Raw genomic sequence first — 11,420 nt, 5'->3', positions numbered from 1 at the left:
TATAACATTCTTTATTTTCCTCAAGTTTAAAGACTTCAGTATGTGAAAAAGAATATACAGACTGGGAATGACTTACAAAGAACATTGCAATACATTCATTTTAAGTACATTTTTATAGCTGGAGACACATTTATTTGGGGCTTGTAAGCAATTGTTAGGATACGAACCTTCAGAACAAAGGTTCTATACATCGCTTATTCCGTGATGCACACATTAGCTTCAAAATATAAGATGAATGTGAGCCAACCTTCTTTAATGTCCCCTTATACAGTGGTCCCTCCACATTGATGTAGATGACATTCTGTGCAAAAATGGAACTGGCACCCATTAATTGACACAAAAAATAGACGCATGAAGTAATGATGATTTTAATGCTTTCTGTTGATAAACGCTGTGAGTACAATAATCAAAGTTCTGATGAGACATATGTATTTCACCAGCTAGCCCCAAAGGATGTGTGTGTGTGTTTTTCCACAAAGACAGCTTTGCTCACTTTGAAAAATGTGAGTTTTATTTAAAATATTTCCAGGATTCTCAGTCAAGCAGGGTGGTTCCTGCTGGGAACCTGAGGTTTCAGTTAGAGTGAGTATTCTTTGAATAACGCTAACCACAGGTAAGGAAATGACTAGAATGCACCTTCTGTACTGAAAAACAAATAAAGGGAACAATCAAAGAACAAAACAATTTTAGCTAAAAATGGTTCAGCCATTTCTGAGAATGAGGTTAAGGGAAATAAATGCATGGTTTATCAATGTGACATTCTTAGAAATGTTTAATTGAGAAGCTCTGGTGCTTCCACGCTTTGCTTGGAATTTGGCAAGGAAGGGGAGGGGTTACTGTTTTGGACATGGATCATCTCTGTGTAAATCCATATAAAGCTGGCCTAGTTATTGTGACTGGAAATTTCATTTCGCTTGTGCACAGTAGAGACATGTTAGAGTTTGACAGCCAAATTCTTTGAATATTTCATCTTACTGAGCATGTCCCATCTTAGGCTGTAGTGACTGGGAACTATCCATGTAAATGCTTCTTCCAGGGACCAGAACTGGCAGCAAGCAGACTGGTTTTCATGTGCTCTAAAGCAGTGGGTCTCAAACTTTTTTTGTACCAGGACCCATTTGTAAACCTTAGCCAGTTCTGACCCAGTGCTCCTCACTCCTGACCCACTGTCCCCTGCCCCCAGGCCCCAGCCCCACGATGGGGCAGGGCATGGGTGTGTGTGGGGCAAGCAGCCCCTTGCAGGCTGGAACTCTGCCAGCTTGCAAGGGAAAAGGGACAGTTTCCCATGTTTTTCTCCTTTAAAGGCGAAGCCATTTTAAAAGTTTGTTCACGACCCTTTCATATATTCTTGAGACCCACTTTTGGGTCGTGACCCATGGGTTGAGAAACGCTGCTCCAAAGGTTCCTTCTATGATCCCCAAGGCAATGGAGAGGAGAAGGAGGAAGCAATCTGACTCAGGAACAAAAGAAGTTTGGGTTGAGAGGATTGGAGCTCATGGCAGGGGCCTGTGGAGACAATACTTGTATGGGTTCATATAATTAAAGATTGCATCATAATGCATATGCACAGGGTGCATGAATGAAGATTGCACAGTAACCTCAGTTCTGGTATTGCCTCATTTGAGTGCTTCATTTTGCAACCTTTTATGTTCTTTTAATATGGTGTCTGTTTGGATGTAACATGGTGAACACTTTACACCGGAGGTCATTCAGGTTGAGCAGAGTTATTGAGAAGATATAAATGCCTTTAATGTATTGACATGCAGTGTTCACATGTGATCTGCATGTACAATCATGCTGATTTAACCAGAGGTTCATTACCCACAGTTTTATTCTTTGCAAACACTGTACATCTTTGATACTGGAATTCTTGCTCAAACTGTTCCTCCTGCCCCTCTCTGAATGCAGCGAGCCTCACAAGACTCTCCAGAAAAAGGTAGAATATCATGAAGAGAGAATCATGAGCTTTCTACCAAGGATGCTCAAATGCAAAAAAAAAATGTTGTAGACTGGAAGGAGACCTGGAAACAGAGCTGAAGATTTGATGGCTAACTGCAAATCTAGATATATATTTCAGAAAAAGAGAGGCAGAGACCAATAAAGGATACAGACGAGATGTCTTAGGCTGTTCTTTTTTTTTTTTTTTCAAATGCCTATTTGGTGAAATGTAGCTCCAGGTTTTAGATTTATAATCAGTCCTTGACTTTGGGTTCTTGGCTCCCTGGCAGCAGCAGGGGCAGCAGGGAGAGCTCCAGAGGCAGCACGGTTTGGAGTGGGGCTTCATTCACTCTTCAGCATCCTCCTCCGGTCAGCAAAAGGAGCAATGTCCAGCCCTTAGCAAACTGTTCACTATCATTTAGTTTATCTTATATTGGGTACTCAAGTGGTGAGAGACACAGAGATCTTGCTAGACTGACTTATCAAGGTAAAACTAACTAGGTAGCCTACAGGTCGTTCCAAGGATTTCAAAAGGAAAATTATCCTGAATAAAAAAAACACAAAAAAAAGCCCCTCTAATATCCTTCCACTGAGTAAGAGAAGTGGAGAAGGACAAACAGGACAGGGAGAATATGAGAACGATACTTTTACTCAAGAGGTAAATGTAATGTGCTTGCATTGTAACTACCATCAGACTGAGAAAGCCAAATGGAAAAATTGTGAGAAACAACCTGTCAATAACTTGTCTCCTGAAGGTTTTGCTGTCCAAGGATTCATGAGTTTCAAAGCTCCATCAATATATTATTTTCATCTGTGACTGATGTTATGTTATGTGTACTTAAAAACAGGAAGACACAAGCGAGGGATTTATATTAAAATTAACTCAAGAGTCCATTAAACTATGTACTCAGTGAGCACAAAGGTTACCACGTGAGGATATGAACCTTCAGAACAAAGGTGCCATGTACATCACTTATTCTGTGATGCACACCTTGGCTTCAAAATATAAGGTGAGTGTGAGCCAAGCTTCTTTAATGCTCCCTTGTACAGCAGTCCCTCTACATTGAACCTTTGCTCTGAAGGCTCTGTCAATTAATACTTGCCAGTTATATTTTTGGACAGAATGAGTTTCCCCAATTAAGCACAGATACATTCAGTATTATTGATATACAAAATACAGTTGAGCATTCACATTTAAGAAGTCTATGTTCAGGTTCCATCCCAACACTCTGCCAGACAGCCAATGCACTGTGTAGACCACCAATACGCTCAGCACTTTCTGGGGACTGAAACTAACAACAAAATATAAATTTCAGCTCAAACCTTTACCGCAGGTTTGGCTGTTCCAAGGCTTCCTTGCTTAGGACTACTCAGCCTTCATGCTGCGTACCCTCTTTAGAGGGGCACCCCAACCTTTTCACCAGTTTCAGTGAGGTCAGAGGCATAACAGGGCAGCCCTGAACAGCAGTAGCACATGCAGAGTGGCCAGAGTCAAGCTGCTGATGGTGGCGTGATGGCTGAAAGATCAGTGACAGCAGCTGCTATTTTTGTGCTCCCCCTTATGTCAGTGCCTGGGGCAGTTGGCCTGCTGAGGTCATGAGTCATCTAGTTTAGTAAATGTCCAAAATCCATGTAACCCTTTTTTAACAGGATCAGTACCTGTTAATGGAGTATGCTTTTTAAGGTCATAATCCTAGTTTAGGACACAGACAATTAAAAACCCATGCATGCAGCAAGAAAAATTTTGAAATGTGAAATATGCATTCACAGACAAATAAAATGGCCGATTTATATCTTTTATAGATCATAAATATAGGAAGGTTATATAAAAACATTGGAGCAAATTAATCCTGGCTGTTATTCCACTGAAGACAGGAATAGACTGATTGGCATCCTTTTGTCTGTGAGAGATGGTGGATATTGCAGCCTATGGTGTAGATGGTTTGCAGTGTCTCATGTGACTGAAAAGTCCAATCTGAGATTTGCATGATCTGTGGGAGTGGTTGTAAGTGTATGTGTCATGATTGGGTGGTTTGGGAGCTGCTTGCTTCCTGCGGACTGTTTTCTCTTCAAGCTGCTGAATCCAATTCCTGTGGCAGACTTTAATGCCCTGGTGGCGACAGTGATGCCACCTGTTCCGATCGCTTGCCAAGGCTTCCTACTTTCAAACCTCACTTGTATGTGTCTTTGTAATGAAGCTTGGGATGTACTGTTGTTTTTGTTCCTTCCAATACTTCCCCATATAGTATGTCCTTGGGTATATATCCATTTTCTAATCTGCTCTGCCCTAGTCTCTGAGTAGGACTGTCACACTTGGTAAATTTGCCCATTGAGGAACCTCTGCATTGGTAACTTTATCTTGCCATTTGATGTTGAGGATGTGATGTAAACAGAGCAGGTGGAAGCTCTTTAACCTCTTCTCATGATGTGCATAAGTTGTCCATGTTACCACACCATACATGAGAGTGCTAAGTATGCAAGTTTTGTACACTAACATTTTGGTCTTGATGGTAAGCTTTGAGCTGTTCCATGCTCTTTTAGTTAGTCTGCTGAAGGTGATGGCAGCTTTTCTGATGTGAACATTAAGTTTTTCACCCAGTGAGAGGTTGGTGATCACTGTGGAGCCTAGGGAGCTGAACTTTTGGACTTCTTCTAGCTGGTTTTCATTAAGAGTGATTGATGGATCTTGTGAAACTCCCTGTCCTAGTACAACTTTTTTCTTTATGCTGATGGTGAAAGCAAATGCCTGGCAAGCTCTTGAGAGGTGATCCATGAGTTCTTGTAGTAGGTCGTCATCATGGGCTATAACGGCAGCATCATTAATGAATAGAAGCTCCCTGATAATCACTTTTCTAACTTTAGTCTTTGCCTTGAGTTGCGATAGGTTGAAGAGTTTCCTATCTGATCTTGTGTGAAGGTATACTTCCCCTCCCATGTCTTTAAATGCAAAGTTCAGGATTACTGAGAAGAAGATTCCAAAGAGTGTAGGGGCAAGAACACATCCTTGCTTCACTCCACTTTTCATCTCAAAGCTGTCCAAAGCAGACCTATCAAACCGAACAGTTGCTTTCATGTTGTTGTGGAAGGAATGTACAAGACTTAACAGGATTGGTGGTCATCCTGTCTTTTCTAGGACTACAAATAGGCCTGCTCTGCTGATGGTGTCAAATGCTTTGGTTAGATCCACAAAGGTGATGTACAAAGTTTGGTTTTGCTCTCTGCACTTTTCTTGAAGTTGCTGTGGGGAAAATATCATGTCTATGGTCAATCTTCCAGCCCTTAATCCGCACCGAGATTCAGGGTAGACGTGACTCACTAGCTGTTGTAGGTGCACCAAGATAACCCTTGCAAAAGCTTTTCCTGCGGTATGCAGTAGCGAGATACCTCTGTAGTTGTTGCAGTTGCCCTTATCTCCTTTATTTGTATACAGAGTCATGATGTTTGTAACACACATGTCTTATGGCACCTCACCCTTTTTCCAGCATTTGAGGAATAAACACAACCACAGAATAAGCCATCATGAGCATCTGGGCCCCTCCATTACAGCACCACTAAAATTAGATGTAGTATGAGAAGTAGGAGATCATGTATCTTAATGACACCGCAGCTCTTCTGCATAGAAGATCAATTTGAAAGTCATTAAAGAAAACTGGGCAACTTTTTCCTACTTCACATAGTCAAGCATCATGTGTCAGGTAAGTGCCCATCTGTCATAAGTGGCAGCATGATGACTCATTTACTTCACACTGTGCATGGGAAAAATACGTGTTGTCCCATGACTGCACATGAAACTAGTGCTGAAACATGCAGATTGGCAGAACTTCTCCTACACCTGCGTATTTAGCGGTGTCCTCCATAACACACAAGAAAACACAATTTATCAGACTGAATGAATCATAGAATCATAGAGAAGTAGGGCTGGAAGAGACTTCCGGAGGTCACCTAGGTCAACCCCCTGGTCAAGGCAGTATCATCCCTATCTTAACTATCCCAGACAAAAATTTGTCTAACCTATTCTTAAAGGCTTCAGGAGAAACCCTCATGCACAATTATCAGATATAATAATGCCTGAAACATCAAACATGCCTTTAACTTGGGTTTGATATCTTTGTATTTTACTTATATAGCAGGTGATACACGTTGCTTCAAAGTAGATTAAGACCCGTGCATTAAGTAACAATACTGTATATGGTGGAAACAAAAAAATCAAATTCCTTGCTGGCCCTTTTTGATGAATAGTATGCCCTGAAACAGGAGATGGCATTATCCTTACATATTGCTGAATGCCTCACATTATCATACCTTGAAGCAATATCGTATGTATGGCATACATTGATTAACAGTCTAGTGTTCTCCAGTCAGGTAGGTAGCCAGCTCTTTAGGAAACAAAATTTAAAATCTTCTACTTAATTACTATCTATGTGTGGGTTATTTTCAGCAGTTGTAACGTTGTTCTCCATTTAGCAACTTCTGTATTTTTCCCCTTTTTATGGCACTTTGAAGGCGTGGGGTCATAAAGCAATGATGTAAAACAACAATCTAAGAAAACAACCTAAATTAAGCACCTGTTTGTGTGATTAAGAAAAAAAGCAGATGTCTTTTGCTTCTAATAGCACTTTCAAAGCCCACACAAATGGCACACGGCTCTTTAACATTTAACTTTTCCATCAGATACTTGGGTTTTTCCCCTCCTATTAAAAGTCCAGCATGGGAATTACTTTTACTATTACATTTGATTGAGATTCATGTGTCCAAGCTATTCCATTTCTATCATATCACTATTATTATTTATATCCTAAGGGCACAGCTAAATAATGGAAGGGAACAAGGAACAGAAAATTATGGACATTCCTTGTTGCCTGTTCTTACCCTCACCCCCATCTACTCTCTGCCACTGTGAGAGACAGATCTATTCATTACCCAAAGGACCTGTGGGCCTAGGCTTACCTAGAAACTATAAGGTTCCCTCTGGTGTTAAAGGGAGGCCAATAAATGTGTAATAACAGATTACAAAGAATGAAACCCCCCCCAGGGATGGAGTGTAATTCAAAGTTTGCTAATGAGGGTTCGGGGGGGAGGGGAGGGGACATTGAGAAGAGCACACTGGTCAGCACCCACTGCCACTTGAACATGTCCAAGGAGCAAGTGAACCCAGTGAAACTCTGCCCAAAGACATCCATGGAGGAGTGAAAGGAAAACAGCCGCACAGTTTCCCAGGTTCCCCGTGGCCACGGCTATCTTCCTGGTCTGGTAGATCCAGGAGGAGGTTGACCAGAAGGTCTTGGGACTTGGTAGGGCCACAGATGTGGAATATTTAAAAAAAAAGGTGCAGGGAGGAGTGCAGCCAGAACCTCAGGGGGATGTTCCTGAGAAGGTAGCAGAGGAGCTGTGGCCTGCCACACTCAAGGTACATGTGCTTCAGGGTCCCCCTCTATTGACAGAAAGGATGGGTGTTAGGGGAGCAAATGAAGCACGCCAGATACACCCCTGTGGAGAAAGCTCCCCACTAGCCCAGGTCCTTGGTGGCTCATGGGATTAGGCTGGAATACAGGCTAATCCATCGGGGGGGGCTCACTCTCCCCAAAGGTGTTCTGCTACTTATTTGTCTCCATGGGTCAGTGGATGGCACTAAGCATGGGTGCATAGAGATGGCAGCCATGAGCTGTGAGGGATCAGACTGGTATTATATCCCCTGGCTTGGTGGGATGGTGAAGAACAGAGTGCCTCGGGGATCTCATGAGGCAGGGACCCCACAACAAGCTCCAGAGGGGATATGGGGATTGCCCGCTGTGGAAGAAAGGCTACAGAGCTAGATGGATTTATGATTTGATTGAGTAAATGGCATCTCATGTTCTTATGTAAAAATCTTGATCCGAAGTCACAGCCCTAGTGTACTGTGTAAACGCATAACAGGGCTACAGACTTGGAAAGTTCCAATAGGACTCAGATAGACACAGGCCATTTCATTGCTTTGGAAATAAGTTTAACCCCGTCAAAAATCTGTATGATCTTGCTTTACTATTGCAGGCGAGTGAAGGCTCTGTCAGTAGTAGGCGGGTCGTTTACTTTGTATAATACAGCAGTGCATGTGCCATAGGTATGTAAGGCCCCTATGAGAGCTACTTTGTCAGACACACATTGCATTGCACATTTACTCTGCCAGAGCAATTCGTCTACTCGCATTGGATTATTTGAACAAATGCACCAGCTCCTTGGTTGAGGAAGTATGTTGCTGATGCCATTACTTTAAGTTAATTCACATACTTTAAGTTAATGCTCACCCCTTCTGCATGCGGTTGTACAGTTTAGGATTCCTTCCATACCTCCATTGCATCTCTCAAAATAGAAGGAAAACAAAAAAGTATCTCAGGCTATTTCTTTAGGTTGGGAGCTCCACACAGTAGTTATCTGTGCAGCCTGTCACCTGTTCTATGCTGTTTTGCCATGCTGTGTAGCAATATAGTAACTTTGATCCCCTGGGAGGTGAAGCGGAAGTTGGTCTTCACCATTAAATTTTTTTATAGATAGCAAAGTCCATCCTTCCACCTGCATCCAAAGCACTGAGGCAGCTGGCAGAACAAAGCACAAGAGAAAAATAGCTGGCCAGAATCTATCTGAAATTGCCGGCATACAGGTGCAGTCTTGTTTTTCATCTCAGTTGTGGCAGTCTCTAGTGACTGTCAATGTTTTACTGAGACTAATTAACCCTTTTCCCCCTCAGGTTAGACCCCAAACTCCACCCCAACCTTGCATAAATAAAGAGCTAAACTAATAATGCCTAGACTACAATGGTCCCTAAAATAAAATACATGAAACAAGAAAAACCCACCAGCAAAAGTGTTAGACTTACCTAGCCTTCTTGTCAGGATCTTTGAGATCTTTCCAAGCATTGTCTAATTATTCACAACACTCCTATTTTTTAAGATATGTAGAGAGAGAGAGAGAGACAGAGAGAGAGAGAAAGAGAGAAATCACCCAACACCAAAATAGAGCCAGCTCTTGTGAGGGTAAGTATTAGCCATTTTACAGGGAATAGTAAAATTTCCCAATAGCTTTATAGAAGCATGATAGGGCAGGAAGAGTTGACTACAGGCAACTGAAAATAAAGGCAAGTTTTGTGGAGCAAATAGGAATTCCTCAATTTGGAGTCTTCTTGAGACAGTGGTATTAAACTGAAAAAAAGAAAAAAAAAATCCTCAAGCTCTTTAAGGAGCACATCAAAAGGATCTACAATTTATTTCCTTTCTGGAAGACAAGCCCTGTTCAATCATCTGGCTGTGGCTATGCAGGATTACTCTGCATATTGATACCTCCCTGTCCAGTTTTCAAAGTCCTAAATAAAGCAGGTTCCCGGTACTCCTTTTGGGGGACTAGTCCACACTTTCTGTGCCAGGATACCTCCCCCATTCATATTCCTTTAAAGAAGAATTCTCCATTGTTGGTATTAATACTCTTAAATATCTCTACATTTCCACATCCTCCCAATCCCAATTAGCTACCATGAAACCAAGACATTTAGCTACTTGAAAACAACCCCAGAAGTCAATAACTCCAGACCCCCTTTCATGTCTGATGCCATTTTTTTGATCTCATCAGATTTCCACATTTATCTTTGTGGTAATGTGGGGCCCAGAAATAAATAAAGCCTTCCAGCTTTTCCTCAACAAAATAGGCAGAAACTCTTGCTTCCCTGTTCAGCAACATGATTGTTCATAATCAGCCCAAAATCACATTGCTGGTTTATCACGTGACTAGCTCATGTCTTGCTCTTTGCTATCATCCAAATTTCCTCCTTTCCAATGAACATGTTTGGTTTAGATTTGTTTCAGATTTCTCTGCTTTGGTTTTTCCATGATGAACTTCAGGATATATTTTTGCTGTCAAAAGGCCACGCTAGGACATGTCACAATAAAGCACAGCGTGCCTGCTTTGTAAAGCACGGCGTGCCTGCCCGTTACACCTGGAGATAGATGTAATGTAGTTGCCTTAGTGTTGTGTTGGGCACACATCAATGCACACAGGCCAGACAGAGAGATCATTGGTGTGTGCCAAGCACCACACTGAGGTTGCTACACTGTCACGCTTCATGGCAGTGCTCCCGAACGTAGTCCTTTGACAGGGTGGACATGCCTTCAAGTTATTTTCTGAGTTTCTCCCTCTGTCAGATAGTAACAAGTAAACACCTTCTGGTAGCAGGAGGGAAGCTAAACTTTGGCAGGACCTAAAGGGCTAAATAGAGATTAAGCTCGATCTTCTCACCAGTTGCTATAAAGATGGCAAATGCAACAAAAGGAAGATAACACATGGGGAAATGGAGAGATCTCCACAATTCGGACAGGGATGTAGTAGACTCCTGAGTTATGGTGGAGGGGGAATGTTTAATAAAGTTGTTATTGAATGAGTTCTGCACTTGTGCCAGCTAATTCACTTGAAACAGTTCGGTTAAAAATAACTTGCAACAGGCAGCTTGACATCCCTAGATGCCATCATGTTCCTGCTCCTAGCAATGCTGCCTTTCCCATCTTCTCTCAAGCATAACCATAATGTCAAAAAGCAATGCCTCGGGATTTGTGAGATGGAAGCCTGCCATGCTGCTAGAACAACTGGAAAGCCAAGCATGACCATGATGCAGTTGTTTGGCATCATCCTCATCACCATGCTTCCTTCAGGCTGCATCACTAAGCCAACCGTCCCACTGGCATCTACCATTTTGAAGGAGGTCATGCACAGAGCCCGCACATTGAAACATTGTAGAAGCCCATGTAATCTGCCAGGAAAACCATGTAATATGTCAGATTTTTAATAGTGCAAGGTTGGATGTTTTCTTGGCTATAACAATAATGACCTACTTCATAAACTGAGGTGGGATTTAATAAATTAACTGTCATCAGAAAGAGATCTTCAGATGAAAAGTGCTATGAAATTGCAAAGTACTATGATTATTTTTCCTATTGGTTATTACTCCTTATTTGTAAAGGATCTTCGCTGATTCAGCGGCACTAATACCACTAAATTGAAATACCGTAGTGAAGGGAAATCTAAACTTGTACACCACCACCTCCCATTCATAAATCAAATCATTTTGCATATATTTGTATGGTCAAACAGCTATTCAATCTCGAAAGTGATTTGCTCTTTCATTAATGAAAGCTAGATGAAAGCTACAGATAACAGCTCACAGTGATTGTAAATGAAGGAAAACTGCTTTCTTATGCTGGGTTTGCAGCTCTAACACCATGGTGATAATCTAATGAAGCCAAAACTTGGATGCCCTTCAATTGCTCTGGAACAATAGGTGCTGTCAACATGACATATCTGGGTACTAGCAACTGAGAAACCAGAGTTTGAAATTATACTTCCCCCCTCTATTTAAGGCCAGCACATAAATACAGTATCTCACTTTTCCCTCAGAAAAGGTCATTCAAAGAGAAAGCTGAAGACTGAGGGTAGAAACAGATGTCAAAGAACCAAAGTGGATCAGC

Source organism: Alligator sinensis, unplaced genomic scaffold (genome assembly GCF_000455745.1).
Source record: "Alligator sinensis unplaced genomic scaffold, ASM45574v1 scaffold417_2, whole genome shotgun sequence".
Taxonomy (NCBI): Eukaryota; Metazoa; Chordata; order Crocodylia; family Alligatoridae; genus Alligator; species Alligator sinensis.
This window is presented reverse-complemented; position numbering follows the sequence as displayed.